Consider the following 12,457-nt stretch of genomic DNA (forward strand, 5'->3'; position numbering starts at 1 on the left):
CATATTGATTTTTTTTTTTTTAATTAAAGTATTAGTGACTAGAACTTTTCATTATGGCTATGGTTCCCAAGGCAGTGGTTTTAGAGAAACAGTTTAGTGTGCTTGTTGAGAGGAAAGGTTTTTGAGCATCTCTTCTGGATCTGATATGTTGGCCTTTTCTTTTGGTTTGGGGAGGGCGTGTAGATCTTATTTATTGAAACAAGACCAGCACCCACCCAAGCTTCCTATATATTCTTTATAGAAGCTGCTGTTTTTCCAGGAGTCAAGATTTGGATTGATTTCTTTCCATCTTTATATTTTTGAACCGTTTTCAGCCAAACCCAAGACATTTATTCTTTAGATATTTTCACTTCAGTTACCCTGGAAAAGTACATCCCCGTGCCCCCAATTCACCTTTGCAAGCTTTCCAATAATCAAGTTGAAGGAGAAGTTACCTCTGTTTTGCTGGGGATTCCCACTCATTCTGATGGTACATAATCCTGCTCAATTGAGTTTGAGTTCCGGGAACCTCTCCAGTGGGAGAAGCTGATGAGTAGGTTTTCTACTGTTGTAATCAGCAGTCCATCATGTTAGCCTGCTCCATTGGGAGCAGTCTTATGTTTATATATTTGAAGTGGGGCATATCCAGCAAGAGATGATACTGAACCAAGAAAGAATCTGGTTAAATGATAGCATTCCTTGAGCACCTGATAGATGCCAACCACTGTGCTTAGTGCTAGAGCTAAACCTGGGACCACATTGCTGCTCTTATTCTCCATTTTATTGGGGGAGACATAATTAGTTAATTATAAGGTAGGTACTGGGGCATATGTGTATCCAAAGTGGTTTGGGAGCACAGGGGACTTTATTTGTCTGGGGGTGGGGAAATTTCTCTGAAGTGACTCTGAGCAGGGTATTGTGCAAGACTAGGTGCTGAGAATTGTCAAGGGTTGAACTGTTTCTTAAGTACAGTGAGCCAACCTGACAGGCTTTTAAAAGGGGGAGATGTGGCCCCTGCTCTTCAGAACTAGCAAGAGTATGGATGTGTTTCTTTGGGACATGGGGTCAAAGAAAGGATGTGGCAGGTGAAGATCTAGTCCTTTTGATCTCTAAAGGAAGGTAGGATCTTAATGTAGAAAAAGGTGGTTGTTTTTAATGTTAGGCTGGGATGAGTATGTAATATATTTAGTAATGAAGCAAAGTTTAGCTCTTTCTCATAAGAAACAACTTTCCATATTTCTCATCTGAATTATACAAAGAAATTACTGGATATGTGAATGATTGAGCCCTGGTTGGGCTGTTGATCCACTACCATTTTTATAGAGACCAAAATAAACTGCCTGTGTTGACTTTTAGGATGTGTTTGTTCATTTTTTTCTGGAAATAATAGTTAATAATTTTTGGATGCTTACTGTCTGCCAGGTAAGAATCTCAGTGCTTTCCTTGTTTGGGTTTCCTAATTTTATCCTCCATAAGACCCTTGTAAGTTAAGTTCTGTTATCTCCATTTTATAGATGAGGAAATTGAGGCCTTGGTTTATTTACTAGCTTGCCCGAGGTCAGTGAGTGATAAACTCCAAAGCTCATGACCCTAGCATTGTGCTATGGGAATGATATTAGTATGGAGAAATTAAAAGCTTCACATATCTCCATTACATGAACTGAAGGAGAGAGGAAAGGGTTTGATGGTTTGCTTTTTATGTAATCTGTTACTTCAAGACAGAGAGTGCTTTTGTCTTCTAACCACCATAAGAGTCTGAACTAGAGTAATTAATTATCTTTGTAAATATTAATCTAGAAAATGAATTAGTAATTGTGTGCTCACTCTATCAAGTAATACACTGTTTACTAGTGATCAATTTATGTAACTGTAAAAGAATTTGTAAAAACATTTATATTCAGACATGTCATTATTGATCTTTGTATTAAGAGGAACTTAAACAATTAAAAATCACACATCTCTCATTTTTCTTGCTATCATCCTCTAAGATATAGATTTTTTTTTCCTCTTTGGTGTTCTCATTCCTTCTAGTATGTAAAATTATAGCTGTTTGTATGAAACTTAGAACATTCTGGTCTATACTCCACTGCTCAGAAAATGTTATTTGTGAAATGTAGTCATATTTAAAGTATCAACCATGAGTTAGGAATCTCAGGAGCAGAAATCATAACCACTCTTTTACCTAAGTGCAAAGACTTCCTTTGTAGGTGTTGGTAATGCTAACTATAGTGGCGCTGAGTCATTATTTCAGTACTGTACATGCTGCCTAGCTGTCTGTAAAGTTGATAATGATAACATCAGTTTAGGGTGTTAGTGCTGCTTTTTCTGTTTCAAGAACTTGGAAATTTTGCTTATGTACTCTAAAGTCCTTGGGTTCTTTTCCATCCTCACCCTTTAGTATGGTAGAATACTTGACTGTCTTATCATGATTTCATCATTCATTATTCTGGTTAGCTTAATTGATTCAAATTGGATGAGAGTGAATTAAATATGAATTGTTTCTGGTGCTAACAGATAGTCGTACTTCTTTGCTGTTGGGTATGTGTTGGGGAAGGCTGATGTGGCTCTCTAAAAATTCTCATCACATTTTAAAAACTGAAACTGATGGCACCTGCAAATGAAATCTGGAATATCTTCAGACTCAATTGGATATACTTAAAAGCATTAGGTTATAGTGTTGTCTTTCCTTCTACTATAGGCAGACCCTTTGGGGAACCTTTTTTTAATTAGAATACAAGATTCTAACAGTTTACTATCAGATCTCAGATTTTTAGGGTCTGGTATTCCTGGTGAAACAAGAAAATCCAGGAGTAAATAAAGGAATCAAAGAATTTATGGTTTAAAAGGTAAAAATTAGATAATATTGCTAATGTTGCTAATTCCTACTCTTCTTTGGTAGGGCAGATAAGAATAAAATGGAAAATAGAAACCCAGGGTCAGTCTTCAAATATCATTTTAATCAGTAATAACAAAAAAGAATTGAGTCTGACTTTTCTTTCTTTCTGCATAAAAATAGGGAATTGTGAGAGTGTGAAAGAGATTCATTAATTTGTCTGGATCAATATTTATATGAGTACCAGGGATCCTTAACTAACTTGTCATAAAATTTATATTTCAAACTTAAACTTTAAGTTTTTTGTTTGTTTTCAGTGCATATATACAGTGGTGAGATGCAAAAAAATGTCTACCTTTTGAGTCTGTAAATATGTAGAAAAAAACTTGCTTGTATATAATTATAGTAACAGTTGTCCTCCATGGCTAATGGTATGAGAGATGATTTTGTTGTTTTTTTCTGGATGTATACCATTTTAGGAGACTGTAGATTATATCGACATTATGTTATTTCATATAAGTTGGGCATGAATGCATGTGTATATTACAGGCCTTTGACATCTTTTGCTGTACTTTAGTGCCAACTAAATTTTCTTCTAACCCAAAGTAATTTCCACAGAAGTGTCTTTTGTGAGGGGTTGCATCCTTTCCATATGAAACTATGTTGAACTGTAATAAATTCTAGATTCACTTAGAAAAAATAGATTCAATTATAAATTTTTTGAATGAGGCTATGGAATTGTTTGAAGTAAGTATTTGATGTAGGATCCTGAGGGTTTTTTTTTTAAACCCTCTTGAAAAATATTTAAATATAGTTAATTCATTGCATTTGGAAGTGAGTCCATTGAGTAAATTTTGAATCATGTGGTTTAGATTATCTGCTGTCTCTTAATTATTTTGAAACCATTAATTTTGCATAATAAGGGCTTTTGGGCAAACAGTTGAAAATTTAGCTTCTTAGAGTTTAGAATAGGAGAAGTTTCAAATTGCCCCTTAAAGAAGAAAACGAAGTTATGAATTTAAAAGAAGATTTCGAATTGTGTTTTACTTTAATAGTACCTGCAAACAATTCGTCCTCGATATTTGCAGTCCTTTTAAATCAGAAGTTCAAGAAGCAGCTTTCCATTTCTATAGATCCAGACTGAAGTAGGAATCTAAAATACAGGCCATCAGTTTGGAATAATTAGCATTTTGTCAACCCCCACTGTCCTTGCCAGCTATCTAGGTGCAGGCAGTGTGCAGTGTGTTGATAGTGTGGAGCCTGGGGACTTTAAAGGGGGATGAAGAGTGGAAGGTGGCACTGTGGCCAAGGCTTGATTAGATGGGGACAATTTTGTATTTTGGTAGTATAGGAAATGGTCAATACTTTGTTGAAATGATTTAACAGCAAATAAGTACTGTTGAACATGGGTGTTTGGTGGTTTTGGGTTTTTTGTTTGTTTGTTGTTTTTGTTTTTGAGGCACAGTCTTACTGGGTTGCCGAGGCTGGCCTGGGACTCTCCATCCTCTTGTTTGAGCCTTCCAAGAAGCTGGGATTATACCAAGTAAAGTGGGCTTGCACCACTGCCTGGCTGCACGTGATTTTTTTTTTTTTTTTTTTGTATGTAGACCTAGACTGCTCATCAGGGTTTATATTAATTGTCTATATCTATATCTGTCATTTATGCCTCTAAATTTTAGTAAAGAAAGAAATTATAAGGGCAATGGACAACTTAATTTTTTTGGTAGGGTGTGTTTTTTTTTTTTCTTCTTTTTTTTTCTTTGATACCAGGGGTTAAACTCAGGGTACTTAATCATTGAGCCACATCCCCAGCCCTCTTTTGTATTTTAGTTAGAGATAGGGTCTTACTGAGTTCTTGAGGGCCTTGCTAAATTGTTGAAGCTGGTTTTGAACTTGAGATCCTCCTGCCTGAGCTGCTGGGATTACAGGTGTGCTCCACTATGCCTGGCCCATTTTAAATTTATCTTTCAAGTTTTTAGGCCGACTCACTTATCTCCCTACCACTTTCACCTTTACTGTGAAAATTTTTCTGAAACATAATCTGCATTAAGATTTGGGATGGGGAATGCATCTTTACCAGGTCTGTATTTCCCCTCTGAAGCTTTTAGATTAACTTTTGTTTCTGTGGATTTAAGAAATCAATTTAATTAGTTTGCATTCCTGAGATCTACCTAGATAGGCTCTAAGGAAAGGTGTTAAAGTGATCAGCATTATTAGGGACTTTAGTCACCTGTCTTTGTTAAGAACAAATTTAACAGGGTGTTCTGACATTTTCTTATATTTTAAGAACAAAATTTCCCCAGCCCAACCCTTGCTCCCAATTTCCTTTGTATCATTTCTTTTGGCACAACCTAGCAAAATACAATCCTAGGACCATCTTTTTGGGGGGAGACATTCTTTCTTGACTGAAGTTAAGTCCTACACTAAAATAATGTACTTTTCCCACTTGCATCTATATCTGAATGTTCAGATTTATAAAGCTCCATAGGCATATTACTGATTGGGCAGGAGACCCATCCAGCAGTTTTCAAAAGCTATCATTTTTGGATCCCATTGTCTAAGATATTTAATTTGCCCAACTTGGTTATGGTAGCCTCCTCTTCCTTTCTTTGTAGTCAGCTATCTGAGCTTTCGCTCAGTGCTTAAAAGGAAGTGGGAAGAGGGAAACTAATTTTTTTTTTAAATATTTTTTTTTGAGAGAGAGAGAATTTTAATATTTATTTTTTTAGTTTTTGGCGAACACAACATCTTTTGTTATGTGGTGCTGAGGATCGAACCCGGGCCGCACGCATGCCAGGCGAGCGCGCTACCGCTTGAGCCACATCCCCAGCCCGGGGAAACTAATTTTGATAGCTTACTAGACACCATGTGTTTATTATATTTGAAGTAAATAGGGGATAGCAGAGATTGCATAGGTTCTTAGGACAACCAGAGACCAGGAAAGGAAAATTTTCCTTATTTTTTTTCCTCCTCCTTCTCATCTCCCTGTTTTGGTAGCATACTGCTTTAGTGCACTGTACAGAAACCCAGGTTGTAATTGGTAAGCTTGTACTACAGGCATCATAGCCTACCATTAATTATCTGTGGGTAAAGATAGCCTGGACCCCTTGTACCAGCAATGTTGTTTCAAGAGGTGCTTTGTTCTTAAGACTGGAACCAGATAGATAATTGAAGGTGGTGAAGAGGGAGAGCATGGGGAATATATGCTCTTGAGCAGTTTTGGTAGAAAAGAAATTGGGGTGGTATTAAGAAAAATGTAAGTCCTTATTTTACTATGAAACTTGGCCTGGTTCCTGAACCTTTCTCATCTATAAACAAGGCTATTTCTGTTTCATAAACTATTTAGAATTAAATAAGTCTATAAAGGTGATTCTTCACATGGTGAAATTAAACTTTGACCAGACATCTTCTGTTCTAAAATGAATCTTTAGTTTGAATATTAGATATGAATAGGGAATTGGTGAGTTTTATCCTTCATTGATATTTTCTGTTAACATTTTAAATCTTCCTGACATTTACACAGTGAATTGTAGCATGTAACTAGAGTTGGTTGAGTCTTTTTACCTAACTGAACTGCATCATCTACACTGATACCTTCCAATTGTGAACCAATCACTATAAAATAAAATCTGTCTCCATGTTTAGGTTTGGGATAAATTTAGATACATATGTCTTTTCAGCCACTATTTTACTTTCCCCCAAAATGTTTTTAAACTGCAAGACTCAAAACACCTGAATTATCTTAATTTTTCATTTATTCAAATGGTGACTTAAAGGGACCAACTCGGGTATTTAAGAATACCTTAAATAATAAAGTTTACATTTGAGAATTCAGTAACAAATTTTATATGTAATACTTTGCATGAGTAGAGGCATTTAGGAGATTTCATGAAATTTTGTTTTTAAACTTATGTTGTCAGTAGAAATTTCAGTAATAGCTTATAAATCTAGCTAATGCTGAATATTGAGTTGTCTTGATTCTGTTTTAGAAGTGCTACTTAAAAGAAATAACGCAAGTGGGGATGTGTTCACTAATGTTCATTAGATTAAACCTAATGGATCTTAGTAAAGATTTTATGCCGTTGATCATGAAAATTATCACAGGAACAGACTTCAAAATTAATATTCAATTAAAGGTAGGTCACAGAAGATAATTGTATGTTATAGAAATTACAGGATGATGTCTAGTTTTAAAGATTCTTCAGAGATAAAATCTTCAGAAAATAAATATCTCAAGGAGATATCATGCTTGAAATATATGGGGGAGAAACTGGGAAGAAGAATATTAATACTGTTAGCTTTATTGCCCTCAGTATTTAAGGAGAATGTCCACAATAAGGTTGGAAGATCTATAAAACATAAGTCTCTTACATTGTTTTTCTCTAATACAGAATGTGAATAGTGTCTCCCCTCACCCGCTATGCATATACACTCAGATAGCAGAGGCTTGAGTCTAGGGAATTCAAATTTGATTCTTGAGCTTCTGCTCAATTTCCAGATCTTTGAACCAGTTAATACCAGAGCCTTAATTATTCACCTGTAAAGTAGGTATAGTACTTGCCTCACAAAGATTGAAGATTCAGGAACATGTGAGGATTATTTAAGGTGAAGCTAAGAACAAAATTTGTAGTTCCTTGCTAATTCTTTTAAAAAACACCACCACCACCACCTTTATTCAGAGGTTGTTTCATTAGTCTTGTATAAAAGGGAACACATTTATTTCTTTAAACTTGGCTATGTATCTTCCTTGAGATTTTAACCAAGCAGGTGGGGTCATTATGGAGCCTTGCATTTGGCATGGTTACTTTTAATTTTAGGCAGGCTAGTTTAGGAGGGTACACTTGTCTAGACTTTGGGACATCTTTAGTCACCTAGTCACAAGGACTGACTGTGTACAAATTACTCTGTTTCTCATACCTTCAGTTACAGGTTAGGAATGTTTGGCATTGAGTAATTTTGCCCCTTTGTACTTGAGATTGTGCAATATTTAAAAATCTACTTAGGAAGCTAAACATTTTGTTTAATTGTAAAAGGAAAATTGGAATTGTCATTTTTATGCAAATATTCAAAACTAAATATTTGTAGCTAGTAGATACAGATAGATAGGCAAGACAAATTCTTATGGCTCTTAGAATGAAAACCTTTTTTAATTTTTTTTTTTTTTTGTAGTTGCATGGTGGACAGCATGCCTTTATTTTGTTTTATTTTTTATGTGATGCTAAGGATCGTACACAGTGCTTCACAAATGCTAGGCAAGTCCTGTGCCTCTGAGCTACATCCCCAACCCCTAGAATGAACACTTTGAAATACTAAGTCATAGGTATGTACAGTCACTTCCTCTACTGGGATTTTTCTTTGGGCCCCAGTACAAAGGCTTCTGTCATACCAAGGTGAATGGGAACTGGAGGTACTTTCTAGCAGTTTCACTATCAGAGTAAGAGAGTGATGTTTGCCTTTGTTTCTAGTCCTATTTCCAGTTTTCTTTTCCTTAAAGAAATTGGAACAAGGAACTTAAATTTCCAAAGATGTTTAAACTCTTATTCCTGTTACGGATTTTTTTTTTTTTAAAGTATACTTATACGCTTATTAAACTTTTTCATCTGGAATAGAGACATTTAAGTTCTGTGTATTTATTTTGCATTACCTTTTTTAACAGACACCTGTGTTGCATAAATTTTAGAAAAATAGTTTTCTAGTTTCCCTGAGCAGATTGGTAGATTGTCAGTGACTATAAATGCTCCCATTCTATTTTCCAGATCTATGTGATTATAGATAATTCAAATATTTTAAAAAGTCGAAATCCTTGAACTAATTTGCCTGAAATAGATTTTTGAAATCACCATTTTCACAAATTTAAAGAATTAAAAGCTCAATATTTAATTTCAAGAAATTAATTTTATGAACAATTTACATATAGCTATTATTACCTACTTCCTAATCCATGAAATAGCTTAACATGAGCAGTACACAGAATTCCTCAGAAAATGCAAGATACAATGCAATTTTGATTTCTTTGGTTTTGTTACCCATGGTCAACTGTGTTCTGAAAATATTAAATGGAAAATTTCAGAAATAAAAATTAGTTTTAATTAACTTTTACCATATCTTTTCATATTTGTTCTGTTTTATTATCAGTTATTGTTAATCATTGTGCCTGATTTATACATTAAACTTTTATCATAGGCACATATGAATAGGAAAAAAACATAGTATATATTCAGTTCTGTTTTAGGCATTCAAGGAACATCTTGGAACAAATCTTTGTGGCTAAGAAGGGATTACTATGCTTCAATGATTGGAATACTTGAAAAGTATTAAGAGTAGTTATTAATCTTACTGTGTCTTATTCTTGGATGCAGTGTCAGTAGTTCTTGCTTTTTAGCATCAAACATGAAAAAACAGGACCGGGGCTGTGGCTCAATGGTAAAGTACTGGCCTGGCATGCGTGAGGCACTGGGTTTGATTCTCAGCACCACATAAAAATAAAGTAAGATATTATGTCCACATACAACTAAAAAAAAATGAAGAAACAACCCAGCGGTTTGGGAGGCTCAGGCAGGACAGTCACAAGTTTAAAGCCAGCCTCAGCAAAATCGAGGTACTAAGCAACTCAGACACTCTCTCTAAATAAAATACAAAATAGGGCCAGGGATGTGGCTCAGTTGTCAAGTGCCCCTGAGCTCAAACCCCAGTACAAAAAAGAAAAAAAGAAAAGAAATGAAGAATTATGAACCTCTCAGGGTATTGATCAGACCTCAAGACGTATTTCTTAATTTTTTATGTTTTCATTTAATCATGAGAGGAAATAAAAGGGGAGAGAAAGAACACAAATTGACTAGTCTTTGTAACTGCAGGCTTGTTATGCTTTATTTTCAAACTGGAAGCTCCTGAAAAGTACATTTATTGAAAATGTGTGGGTTTTTTTTTTAATTTGTTTTTAATTTGTTTTAAATTTGTTTTTGCTTTTTCTGGTGGGGGGGGGCTACTGGGGCCTCACACACTTTTTTTTTTTTTTGGATACATGGTCTCAGTAAGTTGTCCAGGCTGACTGTGAACTTCTGCCTTAGCTTCCTAAGTACCTGGGATTACAGGCTTGTGCCACCTCACCTACCTTCCAAAAATGTGGTTATTTAAAACAGGCTTTCTATAGCAACTGTCTTTCATTAATTTCTAGAAATGAAGTTTACAGTTGAGTGTGTACTCTTTTCTTCAATTCTTTAAGATCATGTTCAAGTATTCCTTTACTTGGAATGTCTGTGGTCTTGGAATTTGTAAGGATCACTACCTGTGACACTAAGTATTGTGAACACTTTGAAGGTTAGAAACATTTTAGCCTATTTCAGTGTTGATGAAATAGTTATAGATACTCCGTTTCCTTTCCTGGGAAGTCTTGTCTACAGTCACCACCTACTCTACCCCACCCCAAGCCAAAATAACCATGTTTTTTTTCTAGCTTTGTCTGAACTTTTGTTATTCTTTTCCAGTTTTTCATTCTGTCTAGTCTTTAGAAATTTGTGTTTTTGCCTAACTCAAAGAAATGGACAAGAGCACAATCTCATCCTATATGGTCAATACAGAAGTTTTCAACAAATGTTTTACTTGTCTGTTTTCATACTACTGGAGATTTAACCCAGGGATACCTCTGCAACTGAGCTACATCCCCATCCCTTTTTATTTATTTGAGTAGCTGGGATTTCAGGTCTGAGCCACCATGTCCAGCTCAAGGAAAGTTTACATTGTATTATGGGAACTTCTTTCTTTCCACACTCATCAGCTGGTTGATGATCAAATGAAAAATGTTGAGAGCTTTAAGCTGTTTTGTTTTTTTTTTTTAAACTGGGAATTGAACTCAGGAGCACTCCACCACCAAGCCACATCCCCAGCCCTATTTTGTATTTTATTTAGAGACAGGATCTCACTGATTTGCTTAGTGCCTCACCATTTCTAAGGTTGGTTTTGAACTAGCTATCCTCCTGCATCAGCCTCCCAAGCCCCTGCTATTACAGGTGTGGGCCATTCCCCAGCTAAGCTGTTTTAATTGTTGTTTTCAAGCTTATATGCATAAGAATCACCTTGAGAGTGCTTGATAGAATTAGAAATTCCTATTACTACTCCTAGAAGTTGATTGTACAGTAGAGGGTACTGAAAATCTGCACTTAAAATGTATCTCCAGTAATCCTGAATGATTCTGATTAATAAAAGTGACCCATAAACCATCTTTGGAGAAACTGATCACTCTGTCTGAACTCATTTGGCTGATATATTTAGACAGTACATTGGTTAAGCTGTAAAGCTTACAGAATTTTTTTTTTTTAAAGGACCAGAATGTTGTTTTTCAATGTATTCTTACAAAAGCTTGACACTTTTTTTTTCTTTTTTCCCCCTATTTTTTTTAATTGGTATTTTGTAGTCGTGTATAATGGTGGGATTTGTTGTCACCTGTCACACAGTGTAATTTGGCCAATATCACTACCCAGCACTTACCAACTCCCCCCCCCCACCTTTTCTCTACTGATCTCCTTTTGATTTTCATAAGACCTGCCCCCACCTTTCTTTTCCTTTTTCCCCTCTCTAGCCTCTACCTGTGAGAGAAAACATGTCTCTCAACCTTTTTAGTTTGATCTATTTTGCTTAACATAAGGGTCTCTAGTTTCATCCCTTTTCCTGCTGATGAATGAATGAAATTCCATTGTGTATATGTATCATGTTTTCTTTATCCATTCATCTGTTGATGGATACCTAGGCTGATTTCGTAGTTTAGCTATTGTAAATTGTGCTGGTATAAACATGGGTATGCATGTATCACTGTAGTATGATGTCTTTAATTATTTAGGGTAATTACTGAGGCGTAGTATAGATGGGTCATATGGTCTTTGAGAAATCCCTATATTGATTTTACATAGTGGTTTTACTAATTTACAGTCCCACCAAAAGTGTAAAAGTTTCCTTTTTCTCCACATCCTCTCTAGCCTTTTTTTAATACTTATTTTATTTATTTTTTTTTTTAAAGAGAGAGAGAGAGAGAGAATTTTTAATATTTATTTTTTAGTTCTAGGTGGACACAACATCTTTGTTGGTATGTGGTGCTGAGGATCGAACCCGGGCCACATGCATGCCAGGCGAGCGTGCTACCGCTTGAGCCACATCCCCAGCCCAATACTTATTTTTTAGTTGTAGTTAGACACAATACCTTTATTTCATTTATTGATTTTTATGTCATGCTGAGGATTGAACCCAGGGTCTCCCACGTGCGAGGCAAGTGCTCTACCGCTGAGCCACAACCCCAGCCCTCTCCACCATTTTTTAAAAATATTTTTTAGTTGTAGTTGGATATAATACCTTTAGTTTTATTTATTTATTTTTATGTGGTGCTGAGGATTGAACCCAGAGCCTCGCATGTGCTAGGCAAGCGCTCCACCGCTGAGCCACAACCCCAGCCCCTCCAGCATCTGTTGTCGTCATCATCATCATTTTTGGACCAGGAGTTGAACCCAGGGGCACTTAACCACTGAGCCATATCCCCAGCCCTTTTTTAATATTTTAGAGACAGAGTCTTGCTGAGTTATTTAGGGCCTCATTAAGTTGCTGAGGCTGGCTTTGAACTCATGATTCTGCTGCCTTATCCTTCCAAGGCCCTGGAATTAG

At 35.8% G+C, this 12,457-nt stretch overlaps 1 protein-coding gene across 1 annotated transcript in view; it reads left to right on the forward strand.

Annotated features, from left to right (window-relative positions):
• The window catches only part of Top1 (DNA topoisomerase I), an 81,823-nt gene that overhangs the window by 1,411 nt on the left and 67,955 nt on the right, over positions 1-12,457 (forward strand). The gene's annotated exons all lie outside the window — the stretch shown is intronic.

The sequence above is a fragment of the Ictidomys tridecemlineatus genome, chromosome 5 (genome assembly GCF_052094955.1).
Source record: "Ictidomys tridecemlineatus isolate mIctTri1 chromosome 5, mIctTri1.hap1, whole genome shotgun sequence".
NCBI lineage: Eukaryota > Metazoa > Chordata > Mammalia > Rodentia > Sciuridae > Ictidomys > Ictidomys tridecemlineatus.